The sequence below is a fragment of the Phascolarctos cinereus genome, unplaced genomic scaffold, assembly GCF_003287225.1.
Source record: "Phascolarctos cinereus isolate Bilbo 61053 unplaced genomic scaffold, phaCin_HiC Scaffold_726;HRSCAF=1367, whole genome shotgun sequence".
Lineage (NCBI taxonomy): Eukaryota > Metazoa > Chordata > Mammalia > Diprotodontia > Phascolarctidae > Phascolarctos > Phascolarctos cinereus.
The window spans coordinates 257,862,500-257,874,432 of record NW_027556098.1 but is presented as its reverse complement, the minus strand read 5'-3'; the positions used below and the strand labels follow the sequence as shown (position 1 = coordinate 257,874,432).

Sequence of the window (11,933 nt, the reverse complement as noted above, 5' to 3'; positions counted from 1 at the left end):
TATCTAGATCTCTTTCATTTCTAGATTCTATGAAGAAAAACTAGTCTATGAGGGAGGAAGGGCAGTCAGTGAATAAACACTTACTCAGCACTTAGTATGTGCCAAGCACTGTGGTAAACCCTGGAGATACTAGGAAAGACAAAAGACAGTTCTTGCTGTCAGAGAGGAAAGAATCAAATTCTACTTTTCCCTTTCAGTTTTGCACAAAAAAATCATTAATGATTTTTTTAAAGTTGGAATTTTTTTCTTTTGCAAACCAAAATAATTTCCCTTCCTTCCATGATTAAAAAAATAAAATAGCGACCTCAGACAAGTCACCTCTCTTGGTCTCCAGTTCCACACTGGTCAAATAAGAGAGTTGAACTAGATGACCTCTCCGGTCCCTTCCAGCTCTCAGGCTATGACCCTATGATCTTCCAACCACAATTTGCTGTGGCCTGGTACTGTGTTACAAAGGAAAATATGGCCCTGTAAAAATTAGATTCTCTGCAATACCACATTATCTTACTTCATATTTGACCACAAAAAGAAGTCAAATTAGGCCATCATGAGTTTTTGTTCATAGATCATAAGAAATAAACAAAAGGGGAAAAAATTTACTGTGCAAGCATTTTATATGCTCATTCAAGATTGGCAGTGAAGAATTGGACCAAAGTATGGCATTGAGTTAAATTTTTCATTTATTGAAGGTCTCTGATTATAAAATTCTAGGTGCAGTTTAGGAGAACTGTCAGCTAGGTGGTGCAGTAGATAAAAAGACCAGCCCTCAGAAAATCTGTGCTCAAATCCTGCCTCAGACTATTTTTAGTTGTGTCTGGCCAAGTCATTTACCTGCCTGCCTCAGTTTTCTCATCTATAAAACTGGGGATAATTATAGCAACCTACCACTTAGAGCAGTCATAAGGAAAAAATGAAATATTTGCAAAGTGCTTTGCAAACTTTAAAGCACTAAATAAACTGCATTTAAATAAATGAATATTAAATAATGGGCAGCTAGGTGGCACAGCAGCCTCAGACACTTACCAGCTGTGTGATCCTGGGCAAGTCACTTAACCCCATTTACTTTCCTTTCCTCATCTGTAAAATGATCTGGAGAAAGTAATGGCAAACTACTCCAGTACCTTTGCCAAGAAGAGTCTGACAGGACTCAACAATATTATTTTTTACCTATGTGTGGCTGTAACATCACCCCAGAAAGACCAATTAAAACATATTTTTGGACCATCATTGAACATGAAAGTACTCTCTCTTTCCATATCATATGAAAATCCTAAAATACTTAACAAGTATTAATGAATTAAGTCTAATAACAATGAGCATAAGGAGTTGTTATTAGATCTAATTTACAAAATCAGAAACTAAGGCAAAGACAAGCTTGAGTCCAAGCCAAAGGTCACCCTGGGAGTTGGTGGTGGCAGATCTGAGAACAGAATTCAAGAGACTGTTGTCTGCTGATTTAATTACTTGTTCAGACAGCCCCGTTTTAATTTTGAATGCCATTCTCTAATTGATAATGGGTTTCTTCCATTTTGACTTTCAAGAAGAGGATAATTTGCTTGAATTCTTAGAGATCTCTTTCTCATTCAGTTGGGTTGCTATTGATGCCATTCACCCAGTCCATCTGGCGATTTGGAGGCATGTTTGTTTCGTAATTGCTTGGCAGCTATATTAAATTGCTCTGAACCGTCGGATACCCTAGTCTTTGTGGGAACGGTGACTTTTGTCAAAGATAAGGTCTTAAATGCTCTTATTTGGCACTTATCAAGGATCTTATCACACATAAAAGCTCTGGCTGTATTCTCTCTCCCTTCTCCCTAGGAAGCAGATAACAGGAACTTTGAAATGAGCCCTGTGCTGGTTACAATGGACTAACCTGATTAGAAATCTTGCAAACTCTTGTTTCTCTCTCTCTCTCTCTCTCTCTCTCTCTCTCTCTCTCTCTCTCTCTCTCTCTCTCTCTCTCTCTCTCTCTCTCTCTCTCTCCTGCTCGCTGTATTCCCCCACAGGCTGAATTATAGCTCTCCTACCAGTCCCACAGCGTTGAATGATGTCATGGGATCTGCAGTTCGCCTAGATGAAAGGGATAAAGCACAACCCGCTGGCACTAGGAAAAACTCCCAACACACAATCCACAACACAGCTTGGGAACTGAAAAAGCTACAGATCCAGCCACTCAACTCGGGGGAGCCAGGAAGGAATCCTCCGCATTCTCCCGGCCCAGAAACGAGGGGAGAAGCCAAAGTGAGCAACATTTAACAAAGCCATTTAAGGACCCAGAAGGCAGGGAGGTAACAACCTGCCGAAAAGAGAATTTTCTTTTTAACACATATTTGAAAAGAAAAAAAGCCAAAACAACTTAGCACTGCCTTTGATGCAATGGCATCTGATCACTGATCAGATTACAGGCATTTGGTCTCCGTGCTCGTCTGCCTTTGATCTGCACGGTTAATTTTATTTTCCTGGATTTGGAGTTTCGTCCGGACTTGTGCTGACACACATTTTTGGGGGAGGAAGAAGCATTTGGTACAGAAGTGGTGCCAGTGTGAAACTAAATTACTGAAAGGGCGGAGACTGGAGAGATTTCAGCACGTTGCAGGTACTACATTTTATATCTTGTTGCAGGCTTTTTATTAGTAGTATTTATTATTACTATTATCCTCTGTGTGTATGTGTGTGTGTGTGTGTGTGTGTGTGTGTGTGTGTGTGTGTGTGTGTGTGTGTGTGTTGGGAGCAAATAAGTTTAACCCTCTCGATCCAGAATCTGCCCGTCGATGCAACGCCACCCTTCTAAGTATAAATGTCAGAGGAAATGTAATAGTTGATTTATGCAGCAGGCATTGTTTGCAGTGGTATGTTTGCACAGTTTGCTGTGAAAAATTTAGTTGCAAGCAACCAGAAGAGACAAGTTCAGCTAGCCAAAGTAAATGGCTGTGGCAACTTGAGCATGCAGCAGAAGTAGCAGAAAGAATACCTCACCCAAGGAGTAGATGTAGTTTTTAGTATATAGATACGTGTAGATTAAGTATGGAGATGTAAAGATTTTTGTTCGTTTTAGTTTTTTGTTTATAAATAGCTATATCTGATTTTTTTTAAAGGCAGGGGAAGTTTACCTAAAACAAATTTACTTCCTTATATAAAAGAGCAAAGTAAATCTCTTGCATAAACTGTATTTTGCTCGTGTGCTTTAATAAATAAATATATACACACACCATATGTAATATATGTTTAAGTAAATATTTATACATATGTACATATAAACACTACAACTGTATGTCCTCCTGCAGTTTGCTGAGAATCTTTGAAAAAATATATTATTCAAGCTTTTGATTTGTAAAACTAAATATCATTTTTTTCTCTTTTAAGTGAAGCCAAGTTGTCCTAAACTTGGTTGGAAGCCCTGTGCAGATACTGTGTGCCCTTTTGAAAGATCAAGACCCATTCAAAAGAAGACTCAAAAATGTTTTATACTAATTATCAAGTTAGCATTATACTAATTACCAGTGATAGCTGCTGCCAGTTAAAATCTGCCACTTGTGTTTATGAAAATTATCTAAATGTCAACACTCAGGATTTCACATAAAATAGAAGTTTGAGTTTCACTTCAAGTTCAGTTAAGGTACACACTGTGGCAAAGCACAGATCTAACCCACGCAGATGAACTGAATTTGAAAAGAGAAAGTTGATTATTAACAAAACAAGACAGTCTCAAGTACCTTATCAGTTCATTAAGTAGCAAAATAGTGAAATCTTTTCATTTTGAACATAATCACAAAAAGGCACTATGAAATGATGGAGAGATCAGTGTTTTTCACATTGATTCATTAAAAACATCTCCCCCATCCCACTCCTTGTTTTATTTGGGTAGAATATTCAGTTAACATACAATACTCTGTTTTGTGTTACCTAAAAGAAACCAAGATCATGTTAAATGGTGATAGGGCCAGTTACCATTTACCCTGGCATTCTGATGAAATAAGTATGGCCTAATGAGGCCTGATTTCATCTATCATTAATTTCCCCAAACCAATTAATTTGCATTCCTTTGTAAAGCAGCTGCCTGATATTAGGAGGAGGGCAATTATCACTGTAGGTCTGATTTTCCTACTTCGATAGTTGTCAGTGGAGGTTATTTAAGACCATGCCAAGCTGACTGTGATTTAAAGGGCTGTCAGTAAGAATTTAATCTTCCAGTCTTAACTGTTGCTTTTACTGGTGCCAGGAGAGGTATTTAAATTTTTATTCTCCTAACAATGCAACAAATTATGACCATGACCTCCCAGAGCATCACTTTTTATTTTTATGTAGTTTACTTAATGTACTTCAGACTACTCCAGGCTTACTGTACCAGGGTGCAAAGAAAACTCAAAGAAAGGGCTATGAAGTGACAATTGAGAAAGCAGCCTGTAGATATACTTTGCTCTGGCCCTCAGGATTGTCTCGGTCATTTTCCCCCTTTTAATTCGGTTTCACATAGTGATTTATCCTTTTGTTAATCTCATTATAACAAACTTGAGCTGTCTACACAGAACAAAATGGAAAAAAAAAAGTTGGCAAATATGTGGTTAATTCAGGCCAGAGGGCCAGAGCAGGCAATTCAGGTCTCCCCCTCCCCGATCCATTTTACCTGAATTAATTAAATTAAATAAATAACTGCTGACTTTGTATAGACACAGCCTCAGGCTGAGAAATTACACAAGTCACAATGTTTAAAAAAGAACAATTGGGTAGAGCTGTAATTATAGGTTTCCATGTCAATGAGCTAGCAATTCTCAATTTCAGAAGTACAGCGTGATTGATAACTACTCAAAGATTGCCCTGGCTGTGTGCTGTGGCGATGGTGGGGGTGAATGTACCAGATAGCATAGTGAGTAGCATAACTGTCTAACAACTGTTCTAACAAGTGTATTGTGTAGCCGACTGGGGAACAATGTTAGTCTTTGAGATACAAAGATAGCAACTTCCCCTGGTGTGCATTTTCTGCTACCAGACAGCTATGTCAAGCACTTTTGTCTATCAACATGGCAGCTCCAAATTACTTCTCAGCTATCCCCTTTTTGCATCTCTACCACATGAATCGGTTTCTACATTCCTACCGGAGAGTATCACATACACCAAGTTAGTAGGCTTAGCAAGGCAAGCAAAAGTATGCCTTCTAAAAATATTATCATTATGGTTATTTATCACCACATTTAAAATAGTTTTTGTGAATTTTCTAAATGCCACTGAGAAATTGTATTTAGCCAACTGTCTGGAGAATTTAAGGAGAATTTGGAGTTTTCCTAAATATTTCCAGTGAGCTCCCCAGACACTAGCTTAAAGCTTTGGCTGCATATGCTAAAACTCCCATTGATATTATTGTGAAACAACTGTGAACAAATCTCATTATCTGTTCCATATATGGAAGCACTTATGATTTTTTAAAATCTCTTTCCACATTACTGGGAATGCTTTTCAGTAGCCTTTCCTGCCTTTTTCTTTCTTGAAAACAAAATGCCTAAGCAGAAAAAGCAAATATTCCAGATAAGGAATGTATTAAGGTATTTGCCAGTGCCAATTAAAGTAATGTGGGTAATTTGCTTACCAACTCTAATATGTAAGACCTATATATACACAACATTTTCTAGGTAAAACAGCCATCATCCACAAGTTGTATTTGATTATTACAAAGGATCACATAGAACTCAAGAAAAATTCCAGATTGACAATAAATTATTTTTTATCAAAGGTGCTACAAAGAGGTAACAACCTTATTTTCAAAGCTTAGTGTGGTTCAGATCTTCTAACAATCTTCTCCTATAACACTTTTGCATATTATATTTGAACAGATAATTATGGGTGCCATAATTCTGCCAGTTATCACACAATCCAGAGACAGTGCAGTATAGTGGGCAGAGAGTGGGTCTCAAGGATGAAGGAAGGCCAAGGGTCCAAGTTCTTTCATGTACAAACCTGCTTCTTGACAATCTTTCAGTGCCCTCCAAGCAACTCTATAAACTGAAGAGCAGGTATAGGACACAAGTGAGGTCCAACAAATATCACAGAGTTATAGAGTTTAAACATGTATCCATTTGTCCTCTTTTTCAGGGTAGAACTAACCATATCTTGGTCAGCCACTCGGTTGGCCTGACTCTTTCCCCTCTGAGTAAGGAAAGAAAGATCCCCCAAGATGGCATGAAGATGCCACAGGCATCCACAAAGATATAAAAACACAAAGTTCATACCTGGGGCATTCTGATGGAGGAAGGGAAAGAAAAATTTTTGAAAGAATTCATTCAACCTAAAGTGAAACATGGAGAAACTGGTTTTATCAGAGTTGAAAGGAAGTTGGAACTTCCAGAGAGGACAATCTCTGTTCACATTCACAGCACAGACTTCTGCTGCTACCTCATACTTCTTCCTTTAAATAGATAGGGATTAGAAAAAGAGAAGCACGAAGGGAGAAAAATGAGAAAAAGAGGAAGCACAGGAAGCTTTTCTAGCCTCCAAACCAAAGATGACTCCAACCTATCTTTTTCAAAATTCTAACTTCTCTATCATGGAAAGAATAGAATAGACTGAGTTTGAATCTCCTTCTTTTCATATAAAAAGTACATGAGTTTAACCATCCAGGAATGCTTGGGGCAAAGATTTTTTTTTTAAAGGAGGTAGCTTCTCAGTAGCTAGGCGGCAGATGGATAGAATGCTAGGCCTAAAGTCAGAGCACTCATTTTCCTGAGTTCTAATCTGATCTCAGACACTTTACTAGCTGTGTGACCCTGGCCAAGTCACATAACTCTGTTTACCTCAGTTTCCTCATTTGTAAAAATGAGCTGGAGAAGGAAATGGCAAACCACTCCAGTGTCTTTGCCACGAAAACCCCAAATGGGGTCATAAAGAGTTAGACACAATGGAAATGACCAGACAAAAACAACAACAAAAGGTTCTCAGCACTACGCTCTAAATCATGACACATTTATTTGCATCATTTCATTTAGCAGACATCATATATGTAAAGTATGATGTCCAAGCAGCCTCCTTATCCACTATATGTTTATGTGTGTGCATAATGTACATGTGTACCTATACATATGTGTGCATGTGTGCACATATATATATGTCTACATGGCTATATGTCTGACCTCCAATGCATTGATTAAAGTCAGTATTTCTCCAGTCTGCCTTTCCAAGCTTATTATCTATTATTTCTTCTCATGCACTCTATCTATATTCCAGCCAAACTGTCCTAGTCACCAGTGCTTGATAACATTCCAACTCCAGATTCTGTGCACAGGCTGTGCCCCAAGGAACATTCTCCCTCATTTCTGCCTCTTTGAATCTCTATCCACCTCCTCCAGAAAGGCTTTCCTATTTTTTCCATTTGCTAGGCTCCTTCCTCAGGATTTACTCTGTGCATATTTTGCATTTATTTATAAGAAGATGTATTGCTTCCTTTAGAATCTAAGCTACTTTAGGCTAGATACTATTTTATTTTTACCTTTGTATTCATAGCACTTAGCAAAGTTTGGGGCACATAATAGGTACATAATAATAATAATAATAATAACATTTACATAGCAATGACTATGTGCCAGACACTGTGCTAAGTGCTTTATAATTATTATCTTATTTGGTCCTCAAAACCACTGTGCCCATTAGGTGCTATAATTATGTGCATTTTACAGTTGAGGAAACTGAGGCAAATAGGGTTAAGTGACTTGCCCAGGGTTACACAGCTAGGAAGTGTCTAAGGCCAAAGTTGAACTCAGATTATCCTGACTCTAGGCCTGGGGCTCTATCCACTGTGGCACAGTGTGTTCAGTAGTTTGTTGGATGAATGAATGGATTAGGTGAATCATCTATACATATATATGTATGTGTATACACATATATACACATATAAAACAATATTTAAATGCTAACTATATGTAGATATAATGTGCAAGATAATTTGATACAGAAGTATTGTCACTAATAACATGGCATTTCAAAATTATATAAGGCCAGTTATCTGCATGTAGCACAAAAATGCCCTTTTATTTGAAGGTATTTTATGAGTTTCATGATGAGTTCCAAATAATGTAGAAATTTTAACTTCATGTTACAAACTACCTTAAATTCAATTACATAATAAGTGTTGGGGCAGCTAGGTGGCACAGTGGATAGAGTGCCAGGCCTAGAGTCAGGAAGACTCATCTTCCTGAGGTCAAATCTGGCCTCAGATACTTCCTATTTGTGTGACCCTGGGCAAGTCACTTAATCCTGTTTGCCTTGGTTTCCTCATCTGTAAAAATGAGCTGAAAAAGGAAATGGCAAGAAATCTTTGCCAAGAAAACCCCAAATAGGGTGAGGAGTCAGACTACTGAAAAGACTGAACAACAAATATGCGTTGACTCAGCATCTATTTATATGTGCCTGGTATTATACTTGATGGTACTGTATATGAGACATGATCTGCCCTCAAGGAACTTCCAGTCTTCTAGGGAAAGACAAAATGAGCACATTTGAAACAGAGATTAATTGCTAAACTGTGTTTATAATTATAAATACAATGGAATTCAGAGATATCAATGAGAACTGAAAGATCAGACAGAAGTCATGAAGGAGGCAGGATCAAGATTTATTTCAAGTAGGGGAAACTATGAACCAAAAGGCACAGATGCAAAAATGATCATGGTCTGTTTATGGTTTGGAACAGGGAGGATAGCAGACCAAATGGGGCAAAGCATATGACTACAGACAAGGTCAGGTTTCCCTGTCCTAAAAGGGCCTTCCCTTGACATTTTTACCTTATGCAGTATCCATCCAGAATCTCTTCTCTCCTCCCCTGCAAAGTTCTTGAAAATATACGTATTTTCTATACCCATGTGTCTGTTCCCTCACTACCCACTCTCTCTTCACCCCTTTTCCATAAGGCTTCTGTACTCACAACTGACAAAACTTCCTCCTTATAATGAAATCCAATGGCATTCTCCTGTCCTCACCAGATTCTTCTTCCATGACTTCTTTGCAGTATTTTTTAACTCTTGATGATTCTCTCTTTCTGCATACTATCTTCTGTTTCTCCTCCTAATCCTCTGGCGATCTCATCTCCTTCGCTGCCTCCTCATTCTTAAGTTGGGTGTTCCCCAAAGCTCTGTCCTTATTTTTTCTTTCTGTTGACAGTTTCATTTGCTCTCATGTTTCAGCTATCACCCTCTATACAGATGGTTCCCCAATTTTATCTTCCTGAGTTTCGCATCTGCACTTCCAGCTGCCTACAGAACTTTTTTACCTTGATTCTATCACCAACAAACCTCAACTTCTCTATGTCCAAAACCCAACCTTATTATTTTCTCCTTCAAAGTGGTACCTCCTTCTGACTCCACTAGTGGCATTACCATTAATCCATCCAATCTCTCATGTTTACAAGCTTGGGGCTATCTTTGACTCATACTTCTCCTATTCATTTATTTTTAATCCAACTTGAGCTATATCCCTTGCATTTGTCCCTCCTCTATTCCCATTGCTACCACACTTAGTACTGATCCTCATTACCTCCCATCTGTAGTACTGCAATCACCTTCTTCCAGGTAGGCTTGCCTCCACTTGTTTTACATCAGCTAGACAGTGCAGCGGGTAGGGAGCTGGGGCTGTAGTCTGAAAGACCTGAATTCAAATAATGGCCTCAGATACTTATTAAATGACATAATTCTGGGCAAGTCATTTTCCCTCTGTCTGCCTCAGTTTCCTCATGTGTAAAATAGGGATAATAATAGCACCTACCTGTCAGGGCTGTTTTGAAGATTAAATTTGATAACATTTGTAAAGCTCTTTGCACAGTGCCTGGCACGGATTAGGCACTTAATAAATTCTTATTTCCTTCCTTAATCTGTCCTTCACACTTATGCTGGGCTAACACTCCCTATGCACATATTTGGACATATAGCTACTCTGACCAAAATGGAGAGTGAATATGGTAGAAAGGACAGTCAGAAGACCTAGCATGTAGGCCAGGCTTGGCCTATTATTATAACTTTGCTCAAGTTACCTGCCCACCCTGAAACTCAGTTTTCTCATCTGTAAACTGGTAGTAACAGTGTCTCTCCTCTCTTACAAGGTTGTTGTTGTAAGGATCAAATGAGGTCATGAGTAATGAGGAAGTGCGCCTTTGCCACTGGGGCAAGCTTGATGGCAATGGCTGCCAGCTTTGCTCCACTTCACCTTTTAGGTTCCTGGTTCTCTGTTCAGGCTTCTTCAAGTCTCTGGATAATGTGCATGGCTTGGGAGTTGGGGGACTGAGAAATGATGGGAATTGGAAAAGTAAATAAAGACAGTGTTCAAACCAGCCTCAAAGAGATTCATTTTCTTTGGAAAGGTGCTGATCTATTGGGGCACATTACTTGTACTCTGAGGCTGGGAAAAGTTGAGTGGAATTTATTCAATTTAGCTAAGAGTGAAGGCTCTGAATGAAGATCTTCATAGCTACCTGAGGGGTTTTTATGTGTACAGAAAGGGTGCAGCTGTAAGTCTGACTAACAAAGGGGATGGAGATTTCTTAACTAAACCAAAGGCATATTGGCCCAGGCTGTAACATTTTCCAGAGGGAAGGGAAACACTTGGCAATGGTGGAAGCAGCAATGTAAGGCGGCAGATTGAAGTGGTGAATGCAGAAGCAATGGAAAAGTGAGGAGTTCTTGGACAAAATCATTTGCTATAGGAACACAAGTTGACAGCAGCAGAGTAATAAAGGAGGGGGTTTTTTTGGTTTTTTTTGTTTTTTGTTTTTTATTAAACAGAAGAGTTTCTGGTTCACAACAGGGGCTAGAACTGAACTTGAACAAGGAAGAAAGATCACCCAGACAAGGATCACAGAAGGAGCTGAACAATGGGGCACACAGACATAAAGTGGAAAAACAAATTTAGATAATATCCTTAACTGGTACTGTGAGTGATATAGATTCTCAAGGTCTGGGAGGCTTCTTTCTGTGCTTTGGGGGGTGGAGTGGGAAGAGATTAACCATAGGGTGTCACCATAAGAGTAGAGCCATGATGTAGGTCCCTCGAGATCATGGAACTCACTAAAGGGGTTGTCTATGGACTCAGTACAAGTCCTTTTTGTTTTCATGATTGAATTAATAAATGTCTTTTATGTTTGATTCCTTGTTTAGTATGGAGTTTGAAAGAGAAATTAGCCCAATTCAGATGTTCTCTGAGCCCCAAGGGGCAGAGGCAAACTGATTATACTTATTGGAAAATCTCCGAGGTTGAACTCAGGTCCTCCATAATAGGAAGCTATAGTTCTGAGCTATGAGTACATATTTTAAACTGTTTAGTAAGCTATAAATGTAGGAGACGCAGTATGGTACAATGGAAAGAGCAGTGACGCTGGAGTCAGAGAATATGAGTTCAAAGCTCCCTTTTGATACTTGGTATCAGTGTTGCTTTGGAAAAATTGCTTAGCTTCCCTTAGCCCAATTTCCTCACATGTAAAATGAGGGCATTGGACTAGCTGACCTTTGAGTGGTCTATCTATATCATAAGACCATGGATCCAGAGCAGAAAGGGACCTCATAAGCCATTTAATTATGAAAGACTCTTCTGAATTCTCACCTTTTCCATGTATGGTAGTAGTAAGCCATCATCTTCAGTCAACCAGCCAGTGATTCAACAAATATTTGGACAGTTAGTAAACATTTATTAAGTGCCTACTATGCACCTGGCACTGTGCTAAGTACCCAGGGATACAAAGAAAGGTAAAAGACAGTCCATGTCCTCAAGGAACTCATAGTCTAATGGAAGAGACAACATTCAAACAACTATGTACAAACAGGCCCTTTAGACTATAATAAATTGTCAATAACCTAGAGAGAGAAGGCAGTAGAATTAAGGAGGACTGGAAAAGGCTTCCTGGAATAGGTAGGATTTTGCTAGTACTTGAAGGATGCCAGGAGACAGAGATGAGAAGGAAGAAGGTA

At 38.8% G+C, this 11,933-nt stretch overlaps 1 protein-coding gene across 1 annotated transcript in view; it reads left to right on the top strand.

The window, feature by feature from the left end:
* The first annotated feature begins 1,813 nt into the window (after positions 1 to 1,813).
* Positions 1,814 to 11,933, top strand: part of TNFRSF19 (TNF receptor superfamily member 19) — a 91,582-nt gene continuing 81,462 nt past the window's right edge. The window contains exon 1 of the mRNA XM_020997201.2: positions 1,814 to 2,596. The gene's annotated coding sequence lies outside the window, so the exon portion shown is untranslated. The remainder of the gene's footprint in view (positions 2,597 to 11,933) is intronic.